The sequence below is a fragment of the Mesoplodon bidens genome (assembly GCF_964165515.1).
Source record: "Mesoplodon bidens genome assembly, chromosome: 1".
Lineage (NCBI taxonomy): Eukaryota > Metazoa > Chordata > Mammalia > Artiodactyla > Ziphiidae > Mesoplodon > Mesoplodon bidens.
In genome coordinates this window covers 181,276,991-181,296,285 of record NC_138176.1, presented here as the reverse complement: position 1 = coordinate 181,296,285, position 19,295 = coordinate 181,276,991, and the positions used below count along the sequence as shown (strand labels likewise).

Sequence of the window (19,295 nt, the reverse complement as noted above, 5' to 3'; positions counted from 1 at the left end):
TTGGTGTTCTGGCCAGGTGTCAGGCCTGAGCCTCTAAGGTGGGAGAGCTGAGTTCAGGACACTGGTCCACCAGAGACCTTCTGACCCCTCATAATACCAATCAGCAAAAGCTCTCCCAGAGATCTCCATCTCAAAGCTAAGACCCAGCTCCACTCAACGACCAGCAGGCTCCAGTGCTGGACACCCCATGCCAAACAACTAGCAAGACAGGAACACAACCCCACCCCTTAACAGAGAGGCTGCCTAAAATCATAATAAGTTCACAGACACACAACCGGACACGGTCCTGCCCACCAGACAGGCAAGATCCAGACTCATCCATTAGAACACAAGCATCAGTCCCCTCCACCAGGAAGCCTACATAACCCACTGAACCAACCTCAGCCACTGGGGGCAGAAACCAAAAACAATGAGAACCACGAAACTGCATCCTGTGAAAAGGAGACCCCAAACACAGTAAGTTAAACAAAATGAGAAGACACAGAAATACAGAGCAGATGAAGGAGCAAGGTAAAAACAAACCAGACAAAACAAATGAATTGGAAATAGGCAGTCTACCTGAAAAAGAATTCAGAGTAATGATAGTAAAGATGATCCAAAATCTTGGAAACACAGTGGAGAAAGTGCAAGGAACGTTTAACAAGGACCTAGAAGAACTAAAGAGCAAACAATGATGAACAACACAATAAATGAAATTTTAAATTCTCTAGAAGGAATCAATAGAAGAATAACTGAGGCAGAAGAACAGGTAAGTGACCTAGAAGATAAAATAGTGGAAATAACTACCGCAGAGCAAAATAAAGAAAAAAGAATGAAAAGAATTGAGGACAGTCTCAGAGACCTCTGGGACAACATTAAAAGCACCAACATTTGAATTATAAGGGTCCCAGAGAAGAGGAGAAAAAGAAAGGGACTGAGAAAATATTTGAAGAGACGATAGTTGAAAACTTCCTAAATATGGGAAAGGAAATAGTCAGTCAAGTCCAGGAAGAGCAGAGAGTCCCATACAGGATAAATCCAAGGAGAAACATGCCAAGACACACATTAATCAAGCTATCAAAAATTAAATACAAAGAAAAAATATTAAAAGCAGCAAGGGAAAAACAATAAATATCATACAAGGGAATCCCATAAGGTTAACAGCTGATCTTTCAGCAGAAACTCTGCAAGCCAGAAGGGAGTGGCAGACATATTTAAAGAGATGAAAGAGAAAAACCTACAACCAAGATTACTCTACCCAGCAGGGATCTCATTCAGATTATGGAGAAATTAAAACCTTTACAGGCAAACAAAAGCTAAGAGCATTCAGCACCATCAAACCAGCTTTACAACAAATGCTAAAGGAACTTCTCTAGGCAGGAAACACAAGAGAAGGGAAAGACCTACAATAACAAACAAAAAACAATTAAGAAAATGGTAATAGGAACCTACATATCAATAACTACCTTAAATGTAAATGGATTAAATGCTCCAACCAAAAGACATAGACTGGCTGAATGGATCCAAAAACAAGACTCGTATATATGCTGTCTGCAAGAGACCCACTTCAAACCTAGGGACACATACAGACTGAAAGTGAGGGCATGGAATAAGATATTCCATGCAAATGGAAATCAAAACAAAGCTGGAGTAGCAATTCTCATTCTCATCAGACAAATTCTCATCAGAAAAAACAGACTTTAAAATAAAGACTATTACAAGACTCAAAGAAGGACACTACATAATGATCAAGGGATTAATCCAAGAAGAAGATATAACAATTGTAAATATTTATACACCCAACATAGGAGCACCTCAGTTCATAAGGCAAATGCTAACAGCCTTAAAAGGGGAAATTGACAGTACACAATAATAGTAGGGGACTATAACACCCCACTTTTACCAATGGAAAGATCATCCAAAATGAAAATAAATAAGGAAACACAAGTTTTAAATGACACATTAAACAAGATGGACTTAATTGATATTTATAGGACATTCCATCCAAAAACAACAGAATACACTTTCTTCTCAAGTGCTCATGGAACATACTCCAGGATAAATCATATCTCGGGTCACAAATCAAGCCTTGGTAAATTTAAGAAAATTCAGAATTGTATCAAGTATCTTTTCCGACCACAATGCTATGAGACTAGACATCAATTACAGGAAAAGATCTGTAAAAAATACAAACACATGGAGGCTAAACAATACAGTACTAAATAACCAAGAGATAACTGAAGAAATCAAAGAGGAAATCAAAAAATACTAGAAACAAATGACATTGAAAACACAGTAACCCAAAACCAATGGGAAGCAGCAAAAGCAGTTCTAAGAGGGAAGTTTATAGCCATACAGTCCTACGTCAAGAAACAAGAAAAATCTCAAATAAACAACCTAACCTTACACCTAAAGCAATTAGAGAAAGAAGAAAAAAAAAAACCCTCGAAGTTAGCAGAAGGAAAGAAGTCATAAAGATCAGATCAGAAATAAATGAAAAAGAAATGAAGGAAACGATAGCAAAGATCAATAAAACTAAAAGCTGGTTCTTTGAGAAGATAAACAAAATTGATAAACCATTAGCCAGGCTCACTAAGAAAAAAAGGGAGAAGACTCAAATCAACAGAATTAGAAATGAAAAAGGAGAAGTAACAACTGACACTGCAGAAATACAAAGGATCATGAGAGATTACTACAAACAACTATATGCCAATAAAATGGACAACCTGGAAGAAATGGACAAATTCTTAGAAAAGCACCACCTTCCAAGACTGAACCAGGAAGAAATAGAAAATATAAACAGACCAATCACAAACACTGAAGTTGAAACTGTGATTAAAAATCTTCCAACAAACAAAAGCCTAGGACCAGATGGCTTCACAGGCGAATTCTATCAAACATTTAGAGAAGAGCTAACACCTATCCTTCTCAAATTCTTCCAAAATATAGCAGAGGGAGGAACACTCTCAAACTCATTCTATGAGGCTACCATCACCCTGATACCAAAACCAGTGGTTAAATATGAGTTGCAATGTAGAATCTGAAACGATGTCAATGAAGTTTTTATACTCTGATATAATAAAATCATCTGGTCTGTTTTAAACTTTGGATGGATCTTTTACCCGTGCAAGATTCTGTGACATTATGTATTGGTCATTTGGAAAATATTGGCTTAATGACTTATGCAGATCTTCCAAATGTTAAGACATTTCATTATATAATATCAAAAAATCACATTGTCTATATCATCACTGGTCTCATCAGAAAAGTGCTGAAGAATTGGGAAAACTCTTCCCAAGAATCACAAAAATATACTCCAGAAAATCACAAAAACATATTCAATGTCATTAATCATTGGGGTAATACAAATTAAAACCACAATGAGATACAACTATATACCTAATAGAATGGCTAAAATTAAAAAGACTAACCATACCCAGTGTTGATGAATATGTGAAACAATTAGGATTCACATGTGGACAGAATGGGGAGCAGGATTACAAAGGAGCATGAGGATACTTCTGATGGTGATAGACATGGTCATTATCTTGAATGTGATGATGATTCCATGGTGGTATACATATGTCAAAACTTACTAAATTGTATGTTTTAACTATGTACAGATTATTATATATCAACTATACTCAGTAAAACTTAATACATGACAAAAAATCCAATTGTCCAAACTGAAAGTTAAAGAAATGTACTCAGAATATTCCCTTCTCTTAACTTTCACATTGCATATTGACAAGTAATATAAATTTCACCTATGAAATCTAATTATGATATTATTTCTGTTTTCATTGTTATCAATGAAAGAGGATTGGTGGGAAATGTCTGATGCCTGGTAGAAGTTCAATAAACATTTGTTAAATAAGAAGATAAATCTTCGTTAGAACCTGCAACCATTCCAAGTAAATGTACAGGCTAAGTAAGATCACTGTGGTGACTATACAGATGCAGTTTCAAAACAAGCAAATTGTCCACAAGCAGTAAGGAACACATCAGTACCTGCCTGTGAGTAGGAGTGAGGGACTACAACGGGGAGGAGGGAAATGTGGGGGTGATGGAAATATTCTCTGTCTTGATTGCAGTGGTGGTTGCAGGGTGTGTACATTCGTCAAAACTCAAAACTGTACACTTAAGATGGGTGCATTGTATTAGGCATAAATTACACCTTAATAAAATTTATTTAAACATAAAAACTAAATTATAATGCAGGAGAAACTTGAGAACTATTCCTCTACATTCCTGGGATTGTTGGCCCAACAAAATATAAAGCAGCAAAACTACAGAATATTAGATGTCAAAGCAAAGACTATGTAGCTGTGGAAATTAATAAAAAAAATACATAGCCTAAATGAAAAATGTTCAAATATACTAATATTAATTCCAGATCATTTTATTCTAACTAATAAGCAGACACTACCCAATAATTACAGTTACTTAAGTGTTTAACCCAGTTCTGCCAAAATGCTGTGATCTATGTGATATCACAAGAATTTACCCCAAGAAGAATCCCTTAGCACAAAGAGGATATGCTCCAGGAGCTGCATATTGTGACTGTAACCAACACAAACTCAACTGTATCTTGTTTTCTGAAATTATGCAAGTGTCTATGCTTAGAATATATGATGGAGTAGCCAGGGTTATTAAGGGTGGGAGAGAAAGCAATTGTGCATCCTTCGAAGTAAGACAATAGTTAATAGCTTAGAACATTGTTTTTAAGTCTGTCATTATGTATGATACCTTTGAGCACATCATATAGAGTCAGGATTAATGAAATTTGTGTTATTTGTTTGATAATCATATGTCCATGATTTCCTTGAAAATTCTTAATTTCATGTATTCTATCCAGGAATCCAATCAAATATTCCAATTTTTTGTTTAGAAATATTGTCATCATTACAATACGGCCTTAAAAAACATCCAGGTTACAACCTGACTTTCAGCAGCATTCAACTATTGGGTTGGCCAAAAAGTTCATTTGAGGTTTTTCTGTTATGGAAAACCCAAACGAACTTTTTAGCCAACACAATACTATACTGAAGTTTCAGTACACTGATCTTAATTGCTTATAAGCTGTTACTGCATGGAATTGAAGTTTTCATACGTTATTATTATTATTACTATTACTTTATTAGTTCTTTTCCAAAACTTGAAGAGAGGTCTTACATGGTATCAAAAATTCTGTGCATTGGGAGAGAAGGAATGGAGAAACAGAATGGAATACAGATCAAATTAGCTAAATGCCATATTTATAAAAACAACAATCACTGTCACATTCCATTGAATTTCTTTATGTTTTGTGCACAATTATCAGTTTTCAAAAGCAGTACCATTTAGGGTGGGATAATGACTACTGCTCATTTCATTTATTTGAAAATGATTCTCTATTCATTTACTGAGTACATTTGTTTATATATATTGAATATTAATCCCTTATCAGTCATATCATTTGCAAATATTTTCTCCCATTCTGTAAGTTGTCTTTTCGTTTTGACAGTTTCCTTTGCTGTGCAAAAGCTTTTAAGTTTAATTAGATCCCATTTGTTTATTTTTGTTCTTATTCCTTTTACTTTAGAAGGTGGATCAAAAAAATAATGCTGGGCTTCCCTGGTGGCACAGTGGTTGAGAGCCCACCTGCCAATGCAGGGGACACAGGTTCGTGCCCCAGTATGGGAAGATCCCATGTGCCGTGGAGCAGCTAGGCCCATGAGCCATGGCCACTGAGCCTGTGCGTCCAGAGCCTGTGCTCTGCAACGGGAGAGGCCACAACAGTGAGAGGCCCGCATACAGCAAAAAAAAAAAAAAAAAAATTGCTACAATTTATGTCAGAGAGTGTTCTGCCTATGTTTTCCTCTAGGAGTTTTATAGTATCTGGTCTTACATTTAGGTTTTTAATCCATTTTGAGTTTATTTTTTTATATGGTGCTAGAGAATGTTCTAATTTCATTCTTTTACATGTATTTGTCCAGTTTTCCTTGCACCACTTATTGAAGAGACTCTCTTTTCTCCATTGTATATTCTTGCCCCCTTTGTTGTAGATTAATTGACCATAAGTGTGTTGGTTTATTTCTGGGCCCTCTATTCTGTTCCACTGATCTATGTGTCTGTTTTTGTGTTAGTATCATTCTGTTTTTGTGTTAGTATCATACTGTTTTGGTTACTGTAGCTTTGGAATATAGTCTGAAGTCAGGGAGTGTGATTCCTCCAGTTCTGTTCTTCTTTCTCAAGATTGCTTTGGTTATTTGGGGTCTTTGTGTTTCCATACAAATTTTAAAATTAATTGTTCTGGTTATGTGGAAAATACCATTTTGATAGGGATTTTGATAGGGATTGTATTGAATCTGTAGACTGCCTCAGGTAGCATGATCATTTTAACAATATTAATTCTTCCACTCCATGTTGGTGAGGATGTGGAGAAAAGGAAACACTTTTACATTGTTGGTGGGAAAATAAATTGGTGTAGCCACTGCATAATATAGTATAGAGGTTTCTCAAAAAACTAAAAATAGAGCTACCATATGATCCAGCAATCCCGCTCCTGGGTATATAGCCAAAAAACATACAAACCCCAAAACTCTAATTCAAAAAGATACATACACCCCAATGTTCATAGAAGCATTATTTAAATTGCCAAGGTATATGGAAGCAACCTAAGTGTCCATCAACAGATGAATGGAATATACAATGGAATACTACTCAGCCATAAAAAAAGAACGAAGTTTTGCCATTTGCAGTAACATGGATGGACTTGAAGGGCATTGTGCTAAGTGAAAAAAGTTAGACAGAGAAAGATAAACACTGTATGATATCACTTATATATGGAATCTAAAAAATACAAAAAAACTAGTGAATATAACAAAACAGGAGCAGACTCACAGATATAGAGAACAAATTAGTGGTTTCCATTGGGGGGAGGGGCAACATAGAGGTGGGGCAATGGGAGGTACAAACTATGGGGGTAAGTTAGATTCAAGGATGTAGTGTACAACACAGGGAACATAGTCAATATTTTGTAATAACTGTAACTGGAAAATAATCTTTAAAAATGTTATTAAAAATGTTATAAAAAGTTTTTAATTTAAATAAAGAGTACATTTGTTAAAAAAACATTGTGCCTTCTACTTCTTAAAATCTATCTAAACACCTCTATGCCCTGTGTTTTTCTGTCACTGAATTTTGAAAATATGTGTGCTTTGAAATCTCTTTTCTCCTATGGCAGAGAAGACTGAATGGAGTCCATCTAGATGTTGAAGATTTTTAGTTTCTTGAGGGCAGAGATTGTCTTATTCATCTTTGTATGACCATCTCTGCACCTGCCTGGCACAAAGTAATTTTTCTTTTTCTTTTCTGTTTTTTTTGAAAAGAAAGGTAGACTGCTACATGTGTGCCTCATTCAGATGTATCTGGAGTCTTGAAAGCATGACTGCCCTACGTTCTCCTATAAATGCACCTTGAGAGCTTGTTGGGTAATTTCATCAGGGGAGAACAGCTACTCATATACCCTTGGCCAAAGAACGGTCTGCCTATGTAGGGGAAGGTCATCTTCTTTGACCTAGGGGAGCATGCAGCTGCAGGAAGGACATTCTTGGAGGGGTGAGGGAGAAAGGGGACACCTCCTAGCCAGCCAGTTTAGCTATATCAACCCTTGTGATCAATGGGGTGACAGATGTCTCAGTCAGATCAACCTTATATTCCAGTAATTTTTCAATGTCTGACTAAGCTGAATGCTTTCCACTGGCCATTACACTATTGAAAACCAGTCCATATTGAAGATAAGAGAGGAGAAAGAAAATGCATTAGAAACAGAGATTATTTTATCACTTCTCAATTAATATAATGTTTTTCATTGTTCAATTGTAAAAGCAGTTGTGTGGCATTTATGCCCATGATTAGGACAAACTAGAGCCTGATTCTAAAGTCAATATAAGTACAAAATATACAATAACTACAGAAGAGTGAGACTTTTTAAAAATTTATCAACTGTGGGCTTCCCTGGTGGCGCAGTGGTTGAGAGTCCACCTGCCAATGCAGGGGACACGGGTTTGTGCCCTGGTCCGGGAAGATCCCACATGCTGCGGAGCGGCTGGGCCTGTGAGCCATGGCCGCTGAGCCTGCGCGTCCGGAGCCTGTACTCCGCAACGGGTGAGGCCACAACAGTGAGAGGCCCGCATACCGCAAAAAAAAAAAAAAAAAAAAAAAAAAAAAAAAAAATTCATCAACTATATAAGAGTTTTTAAATGACCCGTACATTAATAACAGCTTTACTTTAATTAAATTTTTAGGGGAATTTTAGAAGGGAATTTCCCCTCCCTTATTTTTCTCAACAATTTTTTAAAAAGTCCAAGTTCTAACGTCTTTGTTTTTATTTAAAAAGCAATTAAATGTTTCTTAATTTAAACAGGAAATGATGGTTTATTCTTCAAATTCAAGAAAAATGTTGGGATTTTTCCCAGAGAATTAATGTTGTTATTATAATTTATTAAGATCTCCATGGCAAAATTCCCAAATGTAAAATGTATTTATTTTAAGCTTTACATATTGGAAAAATAATTTATCCTGTTGCCTTATCAATGCCTGGCTTCCTTTTTAAGGCGATTTCTAGTTAGGTTTTTATTGCGAGTCCGCTCATTGTTTGGAGCTCCTCTGCTTCCTTTCTTTACTTCATTTAGTGCGTTGCCTTGGCTTCCAGTGCAGCCTCAGATACCTAACAAGGTGTAGGCTATGAAACAAACTGGTATGAGTGACCCACAGCAATTGGGTCATAGTGTTAGAATCAAGCAATTTGTTGTTCTCTTTGTATTTTCTTCCAGTTGCAATCAGCTCTAAATATTTTTCAGGAGTGATTTAGTGGGATGTAGAAATGACCCATTCTAATTATACACATCTCTTTTTTTCTCCTTTTCTGTGCCATTTCTATGGGTGATTGTATCCCTGCAGCAGAATTATATTAAGAACACATTGTGATGGACATATATACACTACCAAATGTAAAATATAGCTAGTGGGAAGCAGCCGCATAGCACAGGGAGATCAGCTCGGTGTTTTGTGACCACCTAGAGGGGTGGGATAGGAAGGGTGGGAGGGAGATACAAGAGGGAGGAGATAATGGGGACATATGTATATGTTTAGCTGATTCACTTTGTTATACAGCAGAAACTAACACACCATTGTAAAGCAATTATTCTCCAAGAAAGATGTTTAAAAAAAAAACACACATTGTGATCTTAAGATTTCTCTCACTTTCCAAGTAATAATATATTAGTGTGTACGCATGTTCATGTGTGTGTACACGTGTGAGAAAAACACCAGATGTATCAGTTAGCCTGTGCCCTGAAAAATACCAACCTAAAACTTAGTGGCTTAACGCAACAGCCATTATGCAGCTCATAGTTCTGTGGATCAGCAATTTGGGCTGGGCTCAGGTGGGCAGTTCTGCTGTTCTCAGTTGAACTCTGTTACGGGTCTTCAGTCAGCTGCAGGTTAGCTTACTGACTCTCCTTTTAGGCTGTCAGCTGGGGTAATAAAACAATGGAGCCAAGGGTCTCTCATCATCCTACAGGCTAGCCCAGGCTTGTTCACATGGTTGTTCAGGGCCCCAAGAGCAATAAAAGTGTATGTGCCAGTGCACAACTAGTCTTCAAGCCTCTGCTTACATCACTGGGTACTGACCCATTGACCAAAGCAAATCATATGGCCAAGCCCAGAACCAGTGTAAGAAAGTCCTTCCAAGGGATACAGGGAAGCAGGAACAAATGAGAGCTATTATTGCAGTCAAACCACCATTCACTTCAATGTCCTAAAACAAAGCATCAAACAAGAAAAATATCTACTTCTAGGATCCTTTAGCCCCTAGACCTGAAGTCATTAATTGCTAATATGGATTAGCCTACTGGCCTAGGAGAATTGCCAATGACAACGGAAAATCGTGAAATCACTAAATGTAAATAAACTATTTATGCTATAGTGAGCAGTTATTTATGTATCACAAAGCTAGAATAACCCAGAAAATTTTAGAAATAAATGATGATCAGGTTACACTGCCAGATGTTAAGTTGTACTATAAAGCTTTTATAATAATATGGAACCAATGCCAGTATAACTAGATAGGTCAATGGAACAAAGTATAAATTCTAGAATCATGTTTTAAAATATATATGCCCTTAGTACTAGATAAAAGTATCACTTCAAATCAGAAAAAAGTATGATCTTGATTTTTTTACTCAACACGTATTTATTAAGCCACCATGAATTGCTCACGAACCATGTTTCTTTAGCCTTTGACATGGACCTGGCATTGTTCTAGGCACTGAGGACAGAACACTGAATCTAGAAGTCAAGGTCCCTGTTCTCTTAGATCTTATTTTTAATGAGAGGACATGTAAAATAAACAGGTCACCCAAAACAATAAATATATATTCAATAATAAACAGAACAGCAAAATACATTCAGATAGTGATAACAATTGCCCTTAATGAAATAAAACAGGGGACTCTGATAGAGAAAGACTGGAGGGTTTATTTAAATAGAGTGGTCCAATGTTCATTGCAGCACTATTTACAATAGCCAGGACATGGAAGCAACCTAAGTGTCCATCGACAGATGAATGGATAAAGATGTGGCACATATATACAATGGAATATTAGTCATAAAAGAAACGAAACTGAGTTATTTGTAGTGAGGTGGATGGACCTAGAGATTGTCATATAGAGTGAAGTAAGTCATAAAGACAAAAATAAATACCGTATGCTAACACATATATATGGAATCTAAAAAAAAAAAAAAAAAAAAAAACGTTCTGAAGAACCTAGGGGCAGGACAGGAATAAAGACGCAGATGTAGAGAATGGACTTGAGGACACGGGGAGGAGGAAGGGTAAGCTGGTACGAAGTAAGAGAGTGGCATGGACATATATACACTACGAAATGTAAAATAGATAGCTAGTGGGAAGCAGCCGCAAAGCACAGGGAGATCAGCTCAGTGCTTTGTGACCACGTAGAGGGGTGGGATAGGTAAGGTGGGAGGGAGGGAGACCCAAGAGGGAGGGGATATGGGGATATATGTATACATATAGCTGATTCACTTTGTTATAAAGCAGAAACTAACACACTATTGTAAAGCAATTATACTCCAATAAAGATGTTAAAAATAAATAAAAATTAAAAATAGAATGGTCATGGGAGGCCTCTCCGAGGAGTAACATTTGAGGAGAAGAAAAAAATGAAAAGAAAGAAGCCATGACAAGAGCAGAGCTTTCTTGGCAGAGACAATACCAAATGCAAAGGCAGTGAGGCAAGAACCAGCTTGGTGTGTCCCAGGAACAAAAATCAAACCAGGACAGCAAGAGAGAGTCAGTATCAGGAGAGCAGAGAATCAGTAAGGTCAAAGATGTAGGGAGTTCAGATCTAGATTTTATCCCAGATACAGGGGACAACCGGCAGAAAGGTTTTCAGCAAAAGAGATGAAAGGTGGCATTGTGATCTGGTTTTTGTTTATAGGAGATTACATTGACTACAGGTGGAGAATGGACTATTGTGGGACAAGAGTACAGCCAGAAAGACCAGTTAGGAGGCCATTTGTAGTATCTGAGCAAGAAGTGATACTGCCTAATCTAACAGGTAGTGGAGATGCAGAGACTAAGATACAACTTCAAGACTTGCTGGGAGTGGAAGGATGGAAAGAAAAGAATCGAGTGACTATTAAACATTTGGCCTGAAGAAACAGACTGACAGATATTGAGAACAAACTAGTGGTTACTGATAGGGAGAGGAGAAAGATAGGGGTAGGGGATTAAGAGGTACAAACTACTATGTATAGAATAAATGAGCTACAGGATATGTTACACAGCACAGGGAATATAAGCAATATTTTATAATAACTTTAGATGGAGTATAACCTATAAAAATTTTTAATCACTATGTTGTACACCTGAAACTAATATAATATTGTAAATCAACTATATCTCAAATATATAAATAAGTAAGTAAGTGAATAAACAAATAAAACTCTGGCCTGAGTTAACAATGAACCTGCTAGTCATGTGCTAGGCTTTGGAGATAAAATAGAGCAGAAGACATAGTCCTTACCTTGTGGAATTTATAATCTATAATTAGTCAATAAATCCTACTTGGTTAATAACTAATAATTTTTAAAAATTAATTTAGATTTAAATATCACAGTTGTTAGCATCATAAAGTCCAGATGGGTTGAGATGTTAAATTTAATAGATAATCTCTAAATAAATAAACTAGAAGAAAAAAATATATATATATACTTTAAGGATGGGAAAGCTTTTTAACACTGAGTTATAAGCAATAAAGAAAAATAGTAATAAATTTAATAACTAAATTTTTAAACTCTCGTAGGTCAAAAATTATCATAAACAAAGTTAAAAGGCAAATAATACTGGGAAATATAGTCACAGCATATATGACAATATGTTGATGTGATTAATATATAAAGAGATCTTAGAAATCAATACCGAAGAAATGAACAAAGAGTACAATAAACAAAAAGCAAAAATGCAGGGTCAGTCTAAATGTGAGTTCAGTCTTACAGGTAATCAATAATATACATATTTAAAATAGGATATGATTTTTTTACCTTTCAAATAGGGAAATGTTTAAAAGAAGAAAAACAATCCAAGAGTTACTCCAGGAGTATAAAATTGAGAGACACTTGAGAGAAATTCTATGAAAATGTGCATTACCTTTCATCTGGCAACTTGATTTTTTGAAATGTCTAAAAGGCATAATTGTGGTTGTGTGCAATTGCATACAAATATTTACTACAGCGTTGTTTATAGTAATATAAATTTCTCAATAGGGAACTGATTAAATAAATAATGGTATATCCATATGGTGTAATACAGTGCAGCTAGTTAAAAACATATTGCAGAAAAAAAACTGACTGACATGTGGTAAATTGTTCATAATATGTTTAATGTGATAAAAGCAGGTTATAAAACAATAAGCAAATGTAATAGCATTTTGGTAAATATCCATAGAGAAAGTATGTCAATAAAGACATTCACCAAATTGTTCTTGGTAACTATATTTGAGAGATGGAATTGTAGGTGAATTTTTTCCTCTACATATCTGTGCTTTTCATATTTTCCACATGTGCAATTATGTATTTTTTATATTACAAAATAAAAATTACATATTTATAAAAGGTTAAGTACTCCAGAACAAAAGGAATCACTGAAACTAGTAAAAGGAAACCAGTTGAAAATGAATAATCGGAATAAAGGTTTCAAGGATGCTTGCAGATAAAAAAGGCAAAACAAGGTTTCTCTGATACTGATAATAAAGAAATGCAGACAATGGGAGTGGGGCATGGATTTGAACAAAGACATTCTGGAGCCTAGGAGCTGTGGACGCTGCAGCTGCTGTTAGTCATCATTCAAAGGTCAGTCCATACCAGCAGTCACAAATGGGGGGTTGTAAGGCCAACGTGGCCATCAAATGAATCCCCACAGGTAATACCAGGTCACACTGTCCTCATATATGAGGTTGTAGAAGGTTTGATTGTAATCCAATAAGCCCATTTGCCTGTTCAGTTTATTAAAATAGCCCAAGGAATGATCAGTCTGATCATCCCTGGTCTCCACACACGCAAGTTAACTAGATAAACTGTCTGACCTTTCGAACATAGAGAATCCTTAAAGTTCTATATCAAATATGTAACCTGCAAATCTAGAGTGACGGTCAGTCTGTTAATTTGACATTTGAATACACAGGACACCAGAAATCAACTCTGCCTACTCAACTCATTGTAGGAATTATATTTAATTCCTTTTGAGGGCTCTGAGGTTTATTCTTGTAAAATAACCTTTTTTTTTTCATGATCAAAGTGCTTTACACAGGAAACAGGTAAAGTACCAATGATACCAAAAAGTGCATTTGTGTGAGTGTAAATAAAAGCACTATTTCCAGAGTATCTGTCATCTGGGTGTCTCTAAGTTTTTGGTGCCCTTTTTTGGGGTCTGATTTTACTAATTTTAAGTAAATTTGGTAGTTTTCAAAGAGGGAGCTCTTTTTTTTTTTTAACTGTCAGTTCCTTTATCCATTCCTTTCTTTTTAATTGAGGTATAATTGACATATAATATTATACTAGTTGCAGGTATACAACATAATGATTCAATATTTACATATATTGTGACATCATCACCATAATAAGTCTAGTTAACTAGACTTTAGTGCCTTTTTTAAAATTAGAGGTATTAAGGAAAAGCAGTCTCCAAACACAATTCACTAGGTAGTGACTAAATTACTATTCATTTCCTCTTGTATACTTTTATTACAATAGTTTTGAAATTTTGATATCTACCAGATTCTTCTGTGAAGCTTATTTAAAACATACCCTAGATCTACCACCTACTAGATCTACTAGATCTACCCTAGATCTACTAGATCGGAGTCTCATAGGTGCTGAGGCCCATGGGTTATGAGGGTTTCGCAAGATACTGGGTGGCTCTTGTTTGCTCTGAGCGGGAGAACCACCGCTCTGGGTGAAAAGGTGCCAGTAAGGAAAGGAGGTGGCAAAAGAACAAGGGGGGAAAATTAAGAAATTTCTGATTAAAAGAGAAGATTTTCAAAAGAAAGACAAGTGAATAACGACATTCAGTCCTAGTCGGTGTCATTGCTTAAAGACTATTTCTCTACAGACTAGAGAGGAGAGATTCGAATCCGGCCAGTTCAGAGGTTAAAGCGTTAACCAGCATGTCAATTCACTTGTCCTCAAGATGTGTGACAGGGAGCAAAGGAGAGTTCCTATCAGTGGTTCCGAAGAAAGAAAGTAAACACTCCCAACATGCACTGAGGCACAGGGAGTGGCTCAGGTTTCTAACACCTCCCTGCTGTGGCGAAAAGGAGTAATAATTAACAGTTTCTTGGGCTTGCTGTTCGTGGGAGGGACACTGCCAGGCGCAGAGGGAGCCCCTCCCGGGCAGGAGCGTGTGCGCCCCTCCCCCCGCGCTTGTCTCCGACCCCGGCTCCACCTCCGGGACAGGTGAGCAAGCCCTGACTCTCCAACGAAGATCAGAGTTTGGAACTGAGCAGGGAAACACACTCTCCGGAGCAGGTTCAGCTCAACAACGAAGGTAAAAATCTCCCATTCACAGTGTAGCAGGTGAAACATGGGGGTAGGGGAAAACAAAAACCCTCTAGTCTACTCCCTGAGGTCAAGTTGAGGGCAAGTTGTTAGAAAGCAAAATCCATAGGGAGCCAAGTTTGAAGGCGTGCATGTGTCAGAGCAGCCCGAAACCCGGACGTATTTTCCTTTTGATTTTTTCAGAACACCCTTTCCTGACCAAGGTAAGCATATGGGGAGGGGGGAGGGAAAAGAAGGGAGGGCTTGAAGGTAAGTGTGGCCATCAAACCCTCCCCCCTTTTCTGACAGGTGTCGAACTCAAGTTCTTCACCCGGAATTGTGGTTTGCCTGGAAAAGATACTAGACTCCTGCATGACTTCCCCCTTTCCCTCAGTACCCTTATGGTTACAAGGTTACGTTCAACCAGCAGACTTGAAAGGTCTTTTTAATTGCGGTTCAGCTAAACTTTTATATTTTCCACAAATCAACAGAGACTTCACACACACACACACACACACACACACAAAATTGAAAAGGATTTCTGATATAATTTAAGACTGCCCCAAACAATGAAAGGATAATCATAATTAAATAAGAGTCCATGAGTTAAGGGTCGAATTCTGAAGCAAGAGAGCTATAGGTTCAAATCTTGGCTTTGCCACTTACTGGTTTGTCCCATATCAAGTTACTTAACCTAGCCAAGCCTCAGTTTGTCATCTATAAAATAAACGTCATAACAGGATCTGCCAATAGGGCTTTGATGGGAATTAAACACTTAGCAAGCCTTCTATAAATAGCTATACGTAGTGCCTCCAATTAGCATTAAGAAATTTGCAGCTCTGCCAAAGGGTCCATGTCAAGGAGGGTGAGTGAGCTAGTGAGACCAGACAGTATGGGGGTACCGCAGTTGAACTGGTTTCCAGTGAGTGGGTCCAGGACACAAAAGCAGATGGCAAGTGAGCAAAGCATGACCTCTGAGTAGCAATGAAATTATCTGGCTTCTTGCCACTTTTCCAATAGAGTATGTGGTGGCAAATTCAAACTTTTTGCTACTCAATTATTTTTACTTTGGAGAAGTCTCACTTATATGAATATGTTATTTCTAACAAGAAACAATAATAGGAGAGAAACACTCAACCCCCTGCTGTAGAACCCATCAATTTTGAGTTTTATTTATGAGAGAGACTGCCCCTGAATAACTTTGATAAAATTAGACCATATAGTCCATGTTCTTACATTGTAGCACATATTGTATTGTTTGTATTAAAGTGATATGGACTTTTATTTGTGTTTACGGACAAGAAATATAAATGAATGATACCTGTGTTTTGCTGGCCTTTACCAGTTAAATTATAGGGAAGTGAACTTACTTTATGAATTTTTCTTTAAAGGGCATTTTGGTTAATGTTGCTGATGGTTTTATTAATGTGGATAACTTTGAGGAAGTAATAAACTTAGTAGGTGTGACTAGCAAAGTATTTCCAATTATGACATTTTATCTTTTTATTTTATTCATATAAAACAGTTAAATGCTTTGCAATTGATCCTAGCTTAATATTATCATTGTTTTAATGGATTCAAATTGCAGGGTTGAAAATCTGCAAAGTATGTACTGTGTTTTTGTTTTGTTTATTTGAGTTTTACTTTGGTTTTTTTTTGTTTTTAGAGCTAGAAGGAACTTTTTTTTCTTCCAGTTTTATTGAGATATAATTGACATACAGCACTGTATGAGTTTAAGGTGTACAGAGCAATGATTTGACTTACATACATCATAAAATGATTACCACAATAAATTTAGTGAACATCCATCATCTTACATAGATAAAAAATTAAAGAAATAGAAAAACAAATTTTTACTTGTGATGAAAATTCTTAGGATTTACTTTTTAACAACTTTCATATACAACATACAGCAGTGTTAGTTATATTTATCATTTTGTACATTACATCCCTGGTACTTATTTGTCTTATAATTGGAAGTTTTACCTTTTGACTACCTTCATCCAATTCCCCCTCCCACCCACCCTTATAATGGGATAGTGACTGGAGAATTGGAGATAGAGTTCTAAAGCCAAATAAACTGAACTGTACTATTATATTGTCCTCCGGGGCTTGATTGAGTTTAGTGTAGTTTAACTAAAAACTTATAAAATAATCCAATCTATTTAGAATAAATTATAGTACCAGTGTTTACTAAATAGTTTTCAAAGAGGAAATATGCCTTTATGCTGAATAAATATTAGAATTTAAACAAGTTATCAATATTTGATTTTTGTATTCCTTAATAGGCATATATCTAAATAACAAACGGTGGCCCCAACTGAGATAAATCCATTAACCATACTTGAGAATAATTTGAGACTTATTTATTTAACCACATAACCAGTTATAAATCTTCCTAAAGTCTATTTTAGTATACAAATGTTTTTCTGCTATTTCTAATGCTTATAAAATTTTGTGATAAACTATTAAATGTTTTGGTCAATCAGAAGAGATAGAAGTAATCATCAGTGATTAAGCAAAAATTAACTTTTCTTGGTTACATTTAAAATAGTATAACATATATGTAATATGTCTTTTTAACATGTAATTCAAGGTTTCATATTTGATACTTGTTTTAACTTCCTAAAGTAAGATGCATCCTCTTCCTTTCATCAAAATAGAAATCTAGTGCTAATAGTCAATTTACTTGTACAGATTCTTTGGTTACAATGCAGACAGGGAATTTAGGATTGTTAGAGATACATGGGCTTCATATAAAAGTTTAGATTTTTAAAAATAGTCAAGTAAAGGTCAATTGAAAATACAACCTCTGAGAAAGAACTTCTTTTGAATGTTCTCTCTTTTCACTAAAGTCTAGGTTTAGAGAGGGTTGGATCTGTTGGAAAAAAAATTAGTCTTTTAAAGCTATCAAGTAGAGTGATTTCATCATTTCATAACATCGTCTCAAGTACCAAACGAACCAATACTACTGCTTTCAGTAGTTGAACATGAAGGTTTCTCTCTCTTAAGGGATGAGGGTGTTATCTTAGTAGCTGAGACGGTTGAAGGACATCGCCGTCATTATCCCAGAGTCTAGGAAATGGAGCTCAAGAGGAGGGCTGATTCTTTTGCAGCCAACAGATGAACAGGAAAAACTGAGCCATGGCCCCTGTGAAGTCAACCTTAGAATTTCCTCTTGGAAACCCAGATGAAACAGAAACTCTTGAGCTGTGCCATAGAAGCAATTCCAGAAGAAGCCATTGGCAGATGGAGTAGCTCCTTCCCAGACTGAGTGGTGGCAAGATGCCTTGAGTCCTGAATGGCTTCCAACTACCTCGCTTCTCCTACTACTCCTGCTTTTCTCACCTCCCTGAGGGCACTCTGGGGAGAATGGAGCACAGGGCATTATCGCCATGTAAATATGCAATAGCATACTAAAGGTTTGGCATTTCAAATTAGATTCCACTGGACTGATGGTGATGGTATACTCACATAGAAACCTGGTTGTTTGATATTCATCCTGTTTATCCTGTCTTAAATTCAAGCACTGTAATACAGTTTTGTTTGTATCTCAAAACAAGCATTCCCTAACTGCAATCAATATCACTTAATAAAATGATAGTGATTATAGTCCAACGCTCAACTTTTACCATCTCTGCAAATGACACACATTCTTTAGAAAAAATATAGAGCCAAATATTTCCCAGAAACCACACTTTTCTTGACTCTTTTCCTGTTTTCTAAGAATTGGATAACGGTTAGAATTATAGAAGTTTTGTCTTGTTTCCTTGAAGTGATGTAATTGTATACGGGTCTACTCTTCTCTACTACAAGGTTCCACGTCAGAGCTTAGAGAAAACAGCTTTATTTTAGAGGTAAATACATATTTGTAACTTTCCATTGCCTCTTCAGGCCAAAAATAATAAGTAAAACAAAACCCACTATGCATACAGCCTTTAATCTTAATTCATAATTGAAATACACACTGGCTATTCTAATGTTATACTCTCTGCTCTTTTTTCTTTTTTTGGAATTTTTATGGTGTGTGTTATTAAGTTATGTTCCTCGTATATGACTTAGAAAGTACATATGAAATCAAAAAGAAAATAATTATCACTCAATTTCATAGCTCTCAATTTTACTGTTAATATTTTTGTACATCTCTCCACATCTTGAATATACAGATATTCATAATTTTATATATGTATTCTCTACATACTTGCATATATACATTC

At 36.1% G+C, this 19,295-nt stretch overlaps 1 protein-coding gene across 1 annotated transcript in view; it reads left to right on the top strand.

Annotated features, from left to right (window-relative positions):
- Positions 1–14,899: 14,899 nt before the first annotated feature.
- Positions 14,900–19,295, top strand: part of RASSF6 (Ras association domain family member 6) — a gene marked incomplete at its 3' end in the record, with an annotated part of 58,780 nt that continues 54,384 nt past the window's right edge. Inside the window, exon 1 of the mRNA XM_081232654.1 lies at positions 14,900–15,088. The remainder of the gene's footprint in view (positions 15,089–19,295) is intronic.